Source organism: Scyliorhinus canicula, chromosome 14, assembly GCF_902713615.1.
Source record: "Scyliorhinus canicula chromosome 14, sScyCan1.1, whole genome shotgun sequence".
Taxonomy (NCBI): Eukaryota; Metazoa; Chordata; class Chondrichthyes; order Carcharhiniformes; family Scyliorhinidae; genus Scyliorhinus; species Scyliorhinus canicula.
This window is the reverse complement of record NC_052159.1, coordinates 129119529-129134046: the sequence shown is the minus strand read 5'-3', so window position 1 is coordinate 129134046 and position 14518 is coordinate 129119529. Positions and strand designations below refer to the sequence as shown.

Genomic DNA, 14518 nt, shown 5'->3' with positions numbered 1-14518 from the left:
CCTACTTTGCTCAAGAAGTGAAAATGGTTAATTAAGTAGAGTTAATGCACTGGACCTTCATGTGATCGGGATTCTGAGTGGTGGGTTTGAGATATTTGACATGTAATATGTGATAGGAGTTCATGGAATTGACATTAAAAAGCCCAATTTGCTGTCCAAACCAAGGAGATCCTTCCAAATTGAATTGTGGAGATAAATCTATGCAATTTCTTACCCAAAAAGAAAAAGCAGTTGTAACCAGGTCACATCTTAACCGGAATCATTGGCATGTACCTCGGGCACCAGAACGAACCTGAGACTAACCCAGAATGCATTTCGTCCTGATTTTGCAGCAATGTTATAATTGGCTATGTCCGAATGTGGTTACAGGGAGCTGTTAACTTGAACTGCACATTGTCAATTCCAAAAGAAGAGATAAATTGGAATATTTGATTTTGGAGATTTCTGTGCAAGAAACCGCAACTCTAAATTTTTGATGTTTAATAAGTTATTTGTTTAACTCATTGAGCCTTCATGGTTTGTTAATTATTTTATGTGGTTTGGATCCCGACTTTCACTGCTGGAGCAGAGAGGCAATATTGAGTGTGATGAAAAAAAGTGCGTTTCCTTCTGGTTTTCTGCACATGCCCTTTGTGATCCCATTCCTGTTCCTTCCTCTTTCTGATTAATTCAGAGGGTTGAAATTTATGTTTGGGGGAGGGGGGGGGGGGGGGGGGAGGTCTCCAAGTCCCCAGGGGTAAATATTGGGGGCCAGCCCAGCTCTCTCTGGGCAGCGCACCCCACAGATATTTACAGGCCGTTGGGCCTTCAGTTGGCTGCAGCTGGGCCTTGGGCCCAAATCTGGGAGAACGTTCCTCCTCTGAGAACTGTTGGCCAATCAAAAGCCCTACAGTTCACATCCCAGCAGAACAACAAAAAGTAGTGGCTACGACTGTGGCTATAACAGTCGCCGTGGAAGCTATTCAGCCATGTAATGGGATGAAAGGGGATGTTGGTGGTCTCATCAGAGCAGAACTGGCAGGCCTCGAGTTGGGAAGTGGAGGTCTGGGGTGAACAGGGTACTGGGGAAGGGGGGTGTTACGTAGCTGAGAATACATTCTTGCTGGTTCTGGATCACATGATATGTAGTGACATCAGCAGAGTGTTTGCATGGGCTTTGAGCAGATCACCATCTTGAATGTATGAGCAGCATCCTTAATAAACCTCTCATCGTGTTTTACAAAAATCTAGAGTGTGGACACCTCCATACATTTTCTCTTTGCGGCACAAAGAAATATAACAGGAGAGAAAACTGGCAATAAGGATTGAGGCAGGACAATCGATGGAAAGAAGACTTTCGTCAACTAACTGCGGGATATTACCGGGAATAATGGGAGATTCTCGGGTCCAGACACGTGCACTCAAAGAGGTCGGGTGAAGCACGGCCACCAATGTAGAAGTTTTAAGCAAAGGTTGGCAACAGCAAATGTGAATAAGCAGACCGATAGTTGTGGGTTGTCTTGATTGCGTTGAAACGTGTGGGATCTGGACTGCAGGGACTGCTCACTTGGCCGAGCTACACGGGCTTCGGAGAACAAGGATTTCAAAGTCTGCCGACTCTTCATGGGCCACTACTCAGGCGAAAAGTTAAAATATACATAAAGGGGGAGAGATTTCCTCGTTGCTTGTTCAAAGGATTGCTTGTGCCATACTTCCCAACACAGGCATAAGGGAGGACGTTTAGACCCAAAGAAACTGAGATTCAATAATGGCGAAGAAACGGGCACCATGGATGCATTTGATGAAGATTATGAAACATGGAATTCATATGAAGAAAGATTCTAATTGTTTTTATTAACCAATCAGATACCGAAGGACATAAAGGCCACAACATTTATCAGCTTAGTTGGCCATAAAACATTTACACAGCTACAGAATCCTATTCACCCAGCAAAACTAGGATTCAAACCTTTCAGTGAATTAATACAAATCTGAGAGTGACATTTCTCTCCTCAACCATTATTAACTGCAAAAAAATGTTTGACTCCGCTGCCATAGTCAGGAAGAAGTTGAAACCATTTTACAGTTCATAGCGTCTTTAAGAAGATTAGCTAGATATTGTGAATTTGGTACAACATTCGATAATACTCTTCAAGACAGGTTGGTTTGCGGATTATGCAGCAAAATAATTCAGTGGAAGCTACTCACTAAGTGATTCGCTCACTCAGCTAAATCACTGGCTTTTAAAGCAGACCAAGCAGGCCAGCAGCACGGTTCGATTCCCGGACAGGCGCCGGAATGTGGCGACTAGGGGCTTTTCACAGTAACTTCATTGAAGCCTACTCGTGACAATAAGCGATTTTCATTTCATTTCAAAAGCTGCAGTAAAAGTTGCCACATAATAATAATCTTTATTCTTGTCACAAATAGGCTTACAGTAACACTGCAATGAACTTACACTCCGGCGCCTATTCGGGTACAGAGAGGGAGAAGTTAGAATGTCCAATTTACCTAACAAGCACATCTTTCGGGGCTTGTGGGAGGAAACCGCACAGACAGTACCCAAGCCAGGAATCGAACCTGGCGCTGTGAAGCAGCAGTGCTAACCACTGTGCTACTGTGCCGCCGCCACATCTATGCAGCTTGCTACGAGAGAAACTTTGCAGATAGAGACTGGAGCTAAGATCCACAAAATGGATATCACAAGGAACAGGCCTGCAAAGATGTAATCATGTCACCGGTGTACACAGGTTGGACATTCAGTGGCAAATGTTGTAGTTAATTGCAAGATCTATGGTCAGGAGAGCCACATTGCCAAACTATGTTGGACTCAGAAAATGTCTTCTACGTCAAGAAAGGGCAAGAAGTACAAATTAGTGGACGAAGCTCATGATCACTCAAAAGACGGCAAAACCGAGCTACTGCAAATGCTTAAGCGAGTTGTCTTGTAAATGGAGGACAATCAACAACATTTCTGGGCATATCCAAAACTCGAAGGTCATGGAATTAAAATGGAAGTGGATATGGGCACAGAAGTGTTGCTAATACCTCAGAAAATTTGTGTCAAAAGCTGACGCATCTGCCTTTAAAACTGTCAAATGTGATCCAAAGGACGTGTACTGAAGAGGTTGTACCATTACAATGATACATTATGCTTAAAGTAGAAGCAAATAGGCAGATAGCAAAGTTGCCTCTTCAAGTTGTCCATGGAATTTAGCAAGGCTAATCCATCTAACCTGCACATCTTTGGAATTTAGGAGGAAACCAAAGCATCTGAAGGAAATGGCAGTGGCATGGTGGCACAGTAGTTAGCACTGCTGCCTCACAGCGCCAGGGACCCGGGTTCAATTCCAGCCTTCAGGGAATTGTGTGGACATTTTATGTTCTCCCTTTGTCTGCGTGGATTTCCTCCAGGAGCTCTGGTTTCCTCCCACAGTCCAAAGATGTGCAGGTTAGGTGGATTTTCCAAGCTAACTAGCCTCTTAGTGTCCAGGGATGTACAGGTTAGGTTTCGGGGATAGGGTGGGGGAGTGGACTCAGGGAGGGCACTCTTTCAGAGGGTTAGTGCAGACATGAAGGGCTAAATGCCCTCCTTCTGCGCTGTAGGAATTCAATAGTTCTATTCCATGGCTCCAGGAAACCAATGCAGAACCCAGGGAGAACGTACAAGCACCACACAGTCACCCAAGGTCCAAATTGAACACGGGTTGCTGGAGACAGCAGTACTAACTAGTGTGCCACCGTGTTACCACTGTTAAATATGTTTCATTGAATTTACAGTGCAGAAGGAGGCCATTCGGCCCATCGAGTCTACACCAGCTCCCGGAAAGAGCACCCCACCCAAGGTCAATACCTCCACACTATCCCCACAACCCAGAAACCCCACCCAACACTTAGGGCAATTTTGGACACTAAGGGCAATTTATCATGGCCAATCCACCTAACCTGCACATCTTTGGACTGTGGGAGGAAACCGGAGCACCTGGAGGAAACCCACGCACACACAGGGAGGATTCGAACCTGGGACCCTGGAGCTGTAAAGCAATTGTGCTATCCATAATGCTACCGTTTCTGCCTTGTTTACTTCAATTATCTTATCCATTTACAATTATCTCATAATTAAATCTTGTGTTCTGATATTTCAGTAAAACATTTTTAGAAGCTTGTAAAGTTTAATGTAAAACATTTTTTTACAAAAATAATTTTATAAATACAAACCTTTGAAATCAGTTAACATTTGACTTAATGTTTAACTTCATCAGATGAACAATGAGATAAAACTACCTCAACTTTTGCAAATTTCTTGCAATAAAATATATTTTCTCACTTAAACACAACTTTTCTGTCTATTTGGAAAGAGAAGGAAGGGAAGAAATGGGAAGGGCAGGGCTTTGTCATATCAATTGTTAATTGACAAGCTCATTGTTGCAAAGCAGCAGCTTCTGAAGCCCACTGTCCTGTCACACATCTCCTCTGACATCATTTAGGGATATCCTTTGGCAGTGCACTCTGAGGGGTGGATGATCGATTCACTGCAATACCTGTCAGACAGATTGTTCACATTAGCTTACGGGAGGCTTGCATATATCAACAAAGGCATTAAACTTTGTTCAAGCATTTGAAGTAATCACAGAGTCTTCTAAAGATGAACATTACATCAGGGAGAAATGTAAACAACTTAGCTTAAAATACATTGCAAAATCCAAATGTACTTTAGCTCTGAATCAGTTGGGAGGCCAGGCGTGCTAACATTAGTGTCCTCGGAGTCAATAGCACCAGTATCGAGGCCATGATCATTCAAAACTGACTCCACTGGACTGCCCATATGTTTAGGATATTGGAGTCCTGACTGCCAAAGCAAATCTTCTTCACATATCAAGGAAGCATCTCGAACAAGTGGACGACAAAGGAAGCCCTTCAAAGACACACTGTAGGCTTACCTCAAGGAATGGAATATAGGCATCAATGCCTGGGAGACGTTTGCTCAAAAGAGACCGACTTTGAGGAACCTCCTGATTGAACACCCGCATGTGCGGCGCACCAGCAACTTAATTTGCGAATCATGCAGGAAGTTACGGGCCAAAGTCTTATCGGAACATTGTACATTCTACCATGAAAAATTTGTCGGCAATGAGAATACTCTGAGCACAGTTCGATTTGTTAACTCCACGTGATATTTCAGAGATTGTCAAATGACAACAACGAGTGCACGTTGCTAGAAGGAAGAAAACGTTGATAAAGCAAGTGTTCCACCAGAGAGATAGAGTGCTAGTTAGTAGTTACACAACCAAGGAGAAATTGGTAGCAGCTATGATCCGAGCAAAATGAGGTGCAGCATCATATGCCCTTCAGACAGATGATGAAAGAGTTTGGTGACATAATGCTGTTCAGTTACGTGCTGCACAAAACGAGTTTCCAGAGAGATCTCAACAGGTCCGACTTTAGAACCTCTGGAGAGCAATACTTTGATCCAGAGACCAGAGACAGTGACGAGTTCAGATTCTGTTTCTGAGGATTTTTCTATGTCTACAGTGACAGATACGGAAATAACTACTCAGAAGTAACAGCTACAGAAATGAGTGAGGACACTTCTGTGGTCGCAAGTTGCTGAGTTCAAGAAGGTCGGATTCTGTCAAAAAGGAATAGGCGTCCACCACAGAGACTGTCTTATGTTAGTTCTAAACACATATATAATTCAATATCAGGAGATCTATTGTATAAATGTTAATTGTTGCAGTAATAAAGTAAAGAGAAAGGGATGTTATGTATCTGGAATGCATTCTTGCTGGTTCTGCGTTACATGATGTGTAATGACATAAGCAGAGTTTCTGCGAGGGCTTTGAGCAGATCACTATCTTGATTTTATGAGCAATACCCTGAATAATGTTCGACAATATTCCAGAGTGTGAACACTTCCATGCCTTTTCTTTTTACGACAAAAAAGAAATATAACAAGGGGGTGGTAGGGGAGGCAAGGGGAGATTACGATGGAGGGGGGCCTCTGATTGATAAAGGGGACCCAAAAATGAACTCAAGCCCAGCGGCTCAACAGGGTGGTGGGGAGGCTTACTAGGTATGGTGCCACTATCATGGTGCTCAACTTTGCAACCTCTTTGGCCACTTCCCTGAATTCCTGCATGCCACCCTGCCCTTGGGGTCATGACATTCCAGCAATATCTATTTGCTCCACTGCTCAGCCTGGGTATCATTTGATTGAATGTGTGTATTTCTGGCTCATTATCATGTCTCAATTTAATTGCACGTGACATATATGATCTATCATGGAAGGAGACCATTCAGCACTTTGTGACTGTGCTACTCGATGAAAGAGCTATCCGATTATTCCCACTCTCCTGTTTACCCCAGTGCACTGGGAAATCTCCCCCTTTAAGTATTTGTCCAATTTAATGTTGTAAGTTACCATTGAATCTACGTAAATCATTCTGCCAAGTGTGCATTCTAGATGTTAACCTATTATTTTGAACATTTCTTTCCGCTTTTCATCTGACTCTTTTGCCAATCACTTTCATTTTGTGGGCGGAACTTTCTGATTCTTTTTTGAAGTGTGAACTCGGGTGAGAAAAGCAGTATGTAGCTCAGCAACTTCTCTGCCAGACTTTCCCACTGAATTTTGAAACACTCTGAAATACAAAATCAAGATGCGTGTCCCACAGCATCATGCTGGTGGATCCCACCCAACCAGTAACGTGGGCTCCTGAGAGATAAGGACGCCCCAATGTAAGACAAACGTTGAAAAATCACCTCGCGGACATGGAGCCACCCCCCTCCCACTGACACAGAACCCCCCCCCCCGCACAAACCTCCCCAACAGAAGCCTACCGCCCCAGCACTGCCCCATGCCAGGGGACAGTACCAAGTGCAAGTGGCAGGGGGCAGTGCCAAGGTACTGCCCAGGCATTACCCTCTCCCCTCTGGGGACTGCACTTACCTGTGCACCCCTGGCAAGTCCCCTTTGCCAGTTCCAAGTTTTTCAAAACCTGCTATGAACCACATTGACGTAAGGTCTTGCTAGCGGGTTGGGAGGAGGGGTACTTCCTTTGTGGTGGATCTTGCAGTGGAGAGGCCCTCTAATCACATTTAAATGTATTATAATAGGGTTCCCACCACTGCATGTCTCTAGTGGGGGGCAGGGACAATCGAGCATAGAAATCCCTCCAATGTAAATGCCTATTGGAACCCCCACTCGATTCCCAGCCATCTTGAACAGCGGTGGAGTGGGGGGGTTGGGGGAAGCTGGGGGGGGGGGGGGGGGGGTGGAGTGTTGCCTAGCGTTAGCAACTGGATACAGTTTCTCCTCATGATTTTGAACACCTCTCATTAACATTCACTGCTCTGTGTACAATATTCCAATTTTCTCTATTCTCTCCATGTCACTGGAATTGCAACATGTACAGCACAGAAGGAGGCTATTCATGTATGTGCCAGCTGAATTGCTAATTTAATTGCACTTCCTAGCAGCTGGGTCTGGGCCCCTGTAGGTTCCACACCAAGTGCATGTCCAGGTATTTTGTAAATGTGATGCCTGTTTCTGCCTCCACCAGGCTTTCAGGCAGAGATCCCCAGGCTCCCAACATCCTTTGGAAGAAATGTTTCTCCTCAACGCCATCTAATTCTTCTGCCAATTACTGTCCCCAATTTTAACTTCTGCTAAGGAAACAGAACCTTCCAATCTACTCTATAAACATCCGTCATATTTCAATTCACCTCAGCTAAGTCTCTCTTCTGTAGTATAAAGGGTTAACAGGCGGGATGTACTAATGGACGGCATAGATGATGATACACTACTGACACCAATCAGTTATATGTCAATCTCAAGACAGAGAGTTTGGGATCATGCCTCGGAGCAGCATGTTTCCTCTGTCATCTGTTTAGATTAAGTACTAATAAACAAACCATGCCAAATTGCTCCTATGTGCCCCTTCGTGTCACTTAGGTTAGGTGGGGTTACAGGGAAAGGTGGGGTGCTCTTTCAGAGGATCGGTGCAGATCTGATGGGCCGAATGGCCTCCTTCTGCACTGTACAGATTCAATGATTCTATGGAACATTAATCAGATACAGAGCATGTTTACAATCTGTCTACTAACCGAATGCCATGCCTGGAGTCGAACACGGTGACATCTGTGGAGATGCTGGTGTAAAATGGTACACTGACGTTATAGAAGCATCAGTGAAGAAACATTTGAAAGCAATTAAAAATTGTTCAGCAGATGCAGGATGCACAAAGGAGAGATAACGATGACCATAGCCGGTGGGCAGCTCAAACCCTTGCCCCGCCCACTAGATTGCCTTGAGAGTCCACAGAGAGGCCAGATGCAGGAGAGGTGGAAACGCCATTTTCTCTGGTACCGAGCAACATCAGGTCTTCATGAAAGGAATCAAAATGTCAAGATTGTTCCTTTCTTGATGCAAGAGTTCTAGTAATGGATGACATTCTCCTCAGGGAAAGGGTGCAGGAGAGCACCGTGAACTTCAACTCCATGCTTAAGCCTTTGACACATAATTTAGCTTCAAGTAAAATTTAGGAATTTGGTGAGCAGTTATTAATTCCCAGTGACATGGGAAATCAATTGAATTATTGCTATGTGGCCTATATCACCTGGCTAGTTTTTGTGAGCATGGGGTGCTGAAGGATGAACTAATCCATAGTTGTGCAGACCACAAATGTTCTTACTTTTGATCAAGGATCCACTTTGCGATGCCTCGCAAGATCTCAGAATGCACTGTCTGGGAGACTGAGTAGAGGGGGAAACTGCACAACCTTTAAAAGATTTGTGAATGAGCATACCTGTCAAGGCTATGGGCCAAATGCGAGAAAGTGTAGATTCAGTGTTGTTGTCCACGCGGACTTGGTGGAATGAAGGATCTCTTCTGTACTGTATGAATCCATGACCTGTCTTCATGTACTAAGCCCGGCAGAGGAGCTGGTGCTGAATGGTCCTTGCTGCGACTGTGGCCAGCAGCAGGGATGAAATCATCAAAGGTGACAGTGTCCTCATTTCTAATCCTTCCAGCATTGTATTTTCCCCTTATCCCACAATCTCTCCGACCTTACATAGAACATACAATGCAGAAGGAGGCCCATCGAGTCTGCACCGACCCACTTAAGCCCTCACATCCACCCTATCCCCGTAACCCAATTACCCCTCCTAACTTTTTTGGTCACTAAGGGCAATTTATCATGGCCAATCCACCTAACCTGTACATCTTTGGACTGTGGGAGGAAACCGGAGCACCCAGAAGAAACCCACGTAGACACGGGGAGAACGTGCAGACTCCACACAGACAGTGACCCAGTGGGGAATCGAACCTGGGACCCTGGCGCTGTGAAGCCACAGTGCTATCCACTTGTGCTAACGTGCTGCCTGACAAGCTGTCGACGGTGTAAGTAAGAAAGATTTACTTTCCCCAAGCTCTCCCCTCACCACCACCTTATCCTTGCCTTTTTTTTATTCATCATGGATGTGGGAGGCGCTGGCTGAGCCAGCATTTATTGCACATCTCTAATTGCCCTTGAGGAGGAAGTTAAGAGTCAACCACATTGCTGTTGGTATGGAGTCACATGCAGGCCAGACCATGACATACACACACAAAGGGCGGGAGAGGAAAATAAAATACAATGTTTTAAAACATTTCCTTCCTTTTGCAACCTTGAGGTTTACTTCACACAGCCAATGGTAGTGATGATGTCGCTATTTTTTGATCCTCTGCAGTACCGCTAGGTATACCCCCGTTTTCTTTGCAATCTTTAAATACATTGCTCATACAATGTCCAGAATTCTATTTTCACTGATGTTTAAATCCCACTGTAGAAATGTGAGGTCAGTTTGAAAGCTGTGAGATGGAAGATGAGTACCCTTGCTTTGGATGCGGAAGTTGTTTTTTCAGCTGACTGTCCTTCGAGGACACGGAATGATTGAGAACCACGGGTTAGATCGCCAATGAGCATTTTCTGGCTGGAATATTCAGTCCAAATTCCCAGACTGTGGGATTCCCTCTGGGGAGTCACTTTAACTATTATTAACCTAGGCCTTCCCTCAAAGGACCCATCTCAGGTCTGAGGAATTCTGACTTGCTTCCAACTCCGCCAGAATGTCTCCCAGCATCACTGAGGAAAAATAGATTGAAAAATTAGATTTTAAAGAGGGTTCTTCAAACAACAGGCCCTACCTAAAGCTGTTGCTGGACTGAAATTACTTGCAGTTCAATCCGACTGTAGAAAGAGAAAGACCGTCACTTTGAACTTTTAGACAGAATCCACCAGATAAAAGAGAGAGTTGGCCCTCCAGCGACTTGATCAAACCAAAACTAAAAAACAGATGAAGTCTACCTGTCCTTGGCAGAACACCTGGAATGGTCAGCATCAATCAACATTGACAATCAGCTATGAGCCCGACAAAGTAAACACTCATTGGCCGACAACCAAGTCCATCGAGAGAAGTAATCACCAATGCCAGTACATCCTGCTGGATTCCTTTTTCTTTTAAGTAAAGGTGAAGTCCATCTTAAAGGTGTAGGTCCCAGTAATTGTCCAGGTGTAAAAATGTGAAAAGAAAAACAAGAGAAAATAAAAGGAATAAACAAGGGAAAACAGGGATTTAAATAGGTACCCTTACAGTATGCACAGATAGCCGATCATGTGCACACATTAGTTTACCCAGAAAACTGCCAGCTCATTCTGCTTTATAACATAAGCCATTGCAATTTGCTCTTAGTTTGTGGATTCCATGGATCCCTCAGCAGTGTGCAGGCCCGGAGCCCATGGGGGAAGGCAGCCTCCTACTGATCCTGGTGCAGCTTTTTCAAATCAATGGAGTCTTCCTGCCTGGAGTCTTCAGAAAGCAGGTCACGTGCCCGGAACACTGACGTCACGTGCCCTGGGCTGAAGAGAGTCTCCCCCATTTTGTTAGCAGCTAACAAGCAACAGGACTGAAAAATGTAAAATGGATTGTTTCGTAATAAGGAAGAGTGCCAGAGACGCAAACAGATCAGAATCTTGATGCACGATCAATTGTACAAAGACTAAGGTTGGATACAACTGTGGCTTTATTACAGTAAGATGTGCGGCCTCCCACAGCAGCTGGTGAAATGGCTGCTGAATAGAGGACACGCTCCTCCTACTGGGCGGAGCCAGCAGGCAGGGGCTACCGGCGAACCTGTAGTACAGGTCCTACCTTACATCACCTAATACAGATGTAACAGTGGTTTACCACAAATCTCAAAATTAAATCTGCTGGAGAGAGTAGCTCAGGAGAATCCACAGCAGGACAAAGCAGTGATGGTTTGAGCTGTTCAGGAGAATCCACACAACGGGACAAAGCAGTGCTGGTGTGAGCTGTGCAGGAGAATCCACACAACGGGACAAAGCAGTGCTGGTGTGAGCTGTGCAGGAGAGTCTGCAGCAGGACAAAGCAGTGCTGGTGTGAGCTGTGCAGGAGAATCCACACAATGGGACAAAGCAGTGCTGGTGTGAGCTGTGCAGGAGAATCCACACAACGGGACAAAGCAGTGCTGGTGTGAGCTGTGCAGGAGAGTCTGCAGCAGGACAAAGCAGTGCTTGTGTGAGCTCCAGGACCCCTGGAGCCCATTAAGAAGGAGTTGAAATCAGGACAAAAGCCGTATAAAAATGATTTTTTAAGGTATGGCTTTATTCATTGCGCCAATGCAAATCAGGATGAGAAGCCCATGTGCGTTATATGCAGGGAAGTACTGGCAAATGAAAGTTTAAAACTTTTAAAACGTCAAAGGCATTTGAAGACTAAGCAAGGCAAGTTCCAGGACAAACCTCTTGATTTTTTTCAAAGGATGGAGCGAGAACTGAGAGCGCCAGCTGAAGTACTCAGCAGAAATGTTACATTGAACAAAGTACATTTAGCCTCCACATGATAGCTGGCCATGTAGCAAAAGAGAAAAAAATCCCTACGCACAGGCAGAGAGATGATTCTCCCTGCAGCAATAGATATAGGGCGGGATTCACGGTATCATGGTGGTTAGCATCAATGCTTCACAGCTCCAGGGTCCCAGGTTCGATTCCCGGCTGGGTCACTGTCTGTGTGGAGTCTGCACGTCCTCCCCGTGTGTGCGTGGGTTTCCTCCGGGTGCTCCGGTTTCCTCCCACAGTCCAAAGATGTGCGGGTTAGGTGGATTGGCCATGCTAAATTGCCCGTAGTGTAAGGTTAATGGGGGGATTGTTGGGTTATGGGTATACGGGTTACGTGGTTTTAAGTGGGGTGATCATTGTTCGGCACAACATCGAGGGCCGAAGGGCCTGTTCTGTGCTGTACTGTTCTATGTTCTATGTTCTCTGACCCCCCCACCGTATTGTAGAATCCCCGGGGGGCAGCGCAAATCCCGCCCCGCCACCCCAACACCTGCTGCCGTATTCTCTGGCGCCGTTTTTCGGGTGGGGGCGGGACCCACGGCACACCAGTCGGGGGCCGTTGGCAGCGGATCCCCCAGCAACTTTCCGAGCCCAGATGGGCCGAGCGGCCTTCTGTTTTTGGCCAGACCCACCAACATGGGTTACACATGGTCCAACATGGCGAGACCTGGCAGGTAATTTGGCGTGGGTGGTCCTCGGGGGGGCGCAGGGAGATCCAACCCTAGGGGGGCCCACGGTGGCCTGGCCCCCGAGCAGGGCCCACCGATCTGTGGATGGGCCTGTTCCATTGGGGCACTTCTCCCTTCTGCGCCGGCCCCTGTAGGGCTCCACCATGGTCGGCGCGGAGAAGAGAACCACCTGCGCATGCACCAAAATACGATGGCCGGTCTGCGTATGCGCGGAATCACACCAGTGGTTCTGCGCATGCTTAAGATCACGACCATTGTTCCGCACATCCGTGAACTCACGCAGTAACTTCGCCGCCAGCTGGAGCGGTGCCAATCCCCTCCGGCGTTCACCTAGCCCCTGAGACAGGTGATAATTCCTCACCTTGGGGGCCCGTTGCCGCTGGTTTGCCGCCAGCGTGGGGACTTAGTCCCTGGAAGGGAGAATCCCGGCCAAAGTTTGTATGGTCCTAGATGAGAGGATGGCTGAAAAAGTGAAATGCCTCCCAGTTAGCGATAACACAGTGGCTCGCCAAATTTGTGATATTGCTGAGAATTTAGAAGCCCAGCTTATTTCTCCTTTATAATCAGCACAGGACTTCTCAATACAACTGGGTGAAAGTACAAACGTTTCAGATTGGGCAACCTTGCGAGTTTACGTTAGGTATGTATGGCACAATTAATTTGTTGAGGATTTGCTGTGTTGCCTGACATTACCAAAGGATTAAGGAGACAGCTGATCAGGATATTGTTTGGATTCATTGTTTTATTCACCGTGAGGCATTGGTGTCAAAATGAATTCCATCCGATCTTGAAGTGCTGTTGAAAGGAATTGTGAAAGTTGTGAATTGCATTAAACTCAATAACAGGACTTTTGAGACTTTGTGTTCTGATCAAGGGGCTGAGCCACACACATTTATTGTTCCACACAGAAGTACGTTGGCTGTCAAGGTGTTGGGTGCTTGTCAGAGTTTAAGAACTGAGGTATCAAATCCATGCTTTTCTTCTCGAGAAATCATCCCCTCTGGCTGATTTGTTTGCTGATGAAACTTGGATGCTAACAATGTCTTACCTTGCAGACATCTTTTCAATTCTAAATGACCTGAACCTCAAATTGCAAGGGAAGGATTGCAAGGGAAGGATGATGATTGCTTTCGGCACTGTGAAGAAATCAATACTCTCTAACAGTCATTGAAAGTTTGGCAAGTGCGAGTGCAAAGCCAAAACTATTACATGTTCCTCACACTGCTACAGCACATCGAAGAAAACTATGTTAGTAAGGGAACTGTCAATAGACTGGCAAGCCTAATTCAGTCACAACTGGAAGAGTTTTTGTTGCTACTTTCCAGAGGTGAAATTTCAGTTTTTGGAGAGAAGGGGTCGGTGAAAAATCCCTTTGTGTTTGGGACCTTAGAAGCAATTATTGACTTGCAGCTGACTCCAAATGAAGAAACTGAACTTCTGCTCCTCACCAGTGACAGCACACTAAAAACATGGCACAACTCAATGAGGCTGTCAGCATTCCTGAGTAACGTCTCCAAGGAGCATCCAATGCTGAGTAAAACAAGAATTTTGTTGCCTTCACTCTTCACAATGACCAACATGTGCGAGGTTGGATTTTCTGTCCTGCAAGGATAACGGCAGCACAAAGGAACCAGCTCAACTCTGCACCAGATATACGGTTAGCCCTCTCCTCCTGTGAACCTGATTGGAGTGAGATTGTGAGGACCATGCAGGCTCATCTGTCACATTAAAGATAAGAGAAAATGGTGGGTCGCGAAGATCGGCCTGTGTGGGTCGTGAAGTTCGGCTGCCGTTTGGTAAAAATGGGTCTCGGACAAAAGATTCCACCCTCTGTCGCACTATCCCAGTACCTCAAGTAGAAACAATCTAACATTCGCAACAGCCTACAATCTACTTACATTACGGGGATTGAGTTCAGAAACACTGACAAATATGACTGCAGTAAAATAT

General features: G+C 45.7%; 1 pseudogene; it reads left to right on the top strand.

The window, feature by feature from the left end:
• The first annotated feature begins 13008 nt into the window (after positions 1-13008).
• LOC119977241 lies at positions 13009-14298 on the top strand (annotated as a pseudogene).
• Positions 14299-14518: the final 220 nt, after the last annotated feature.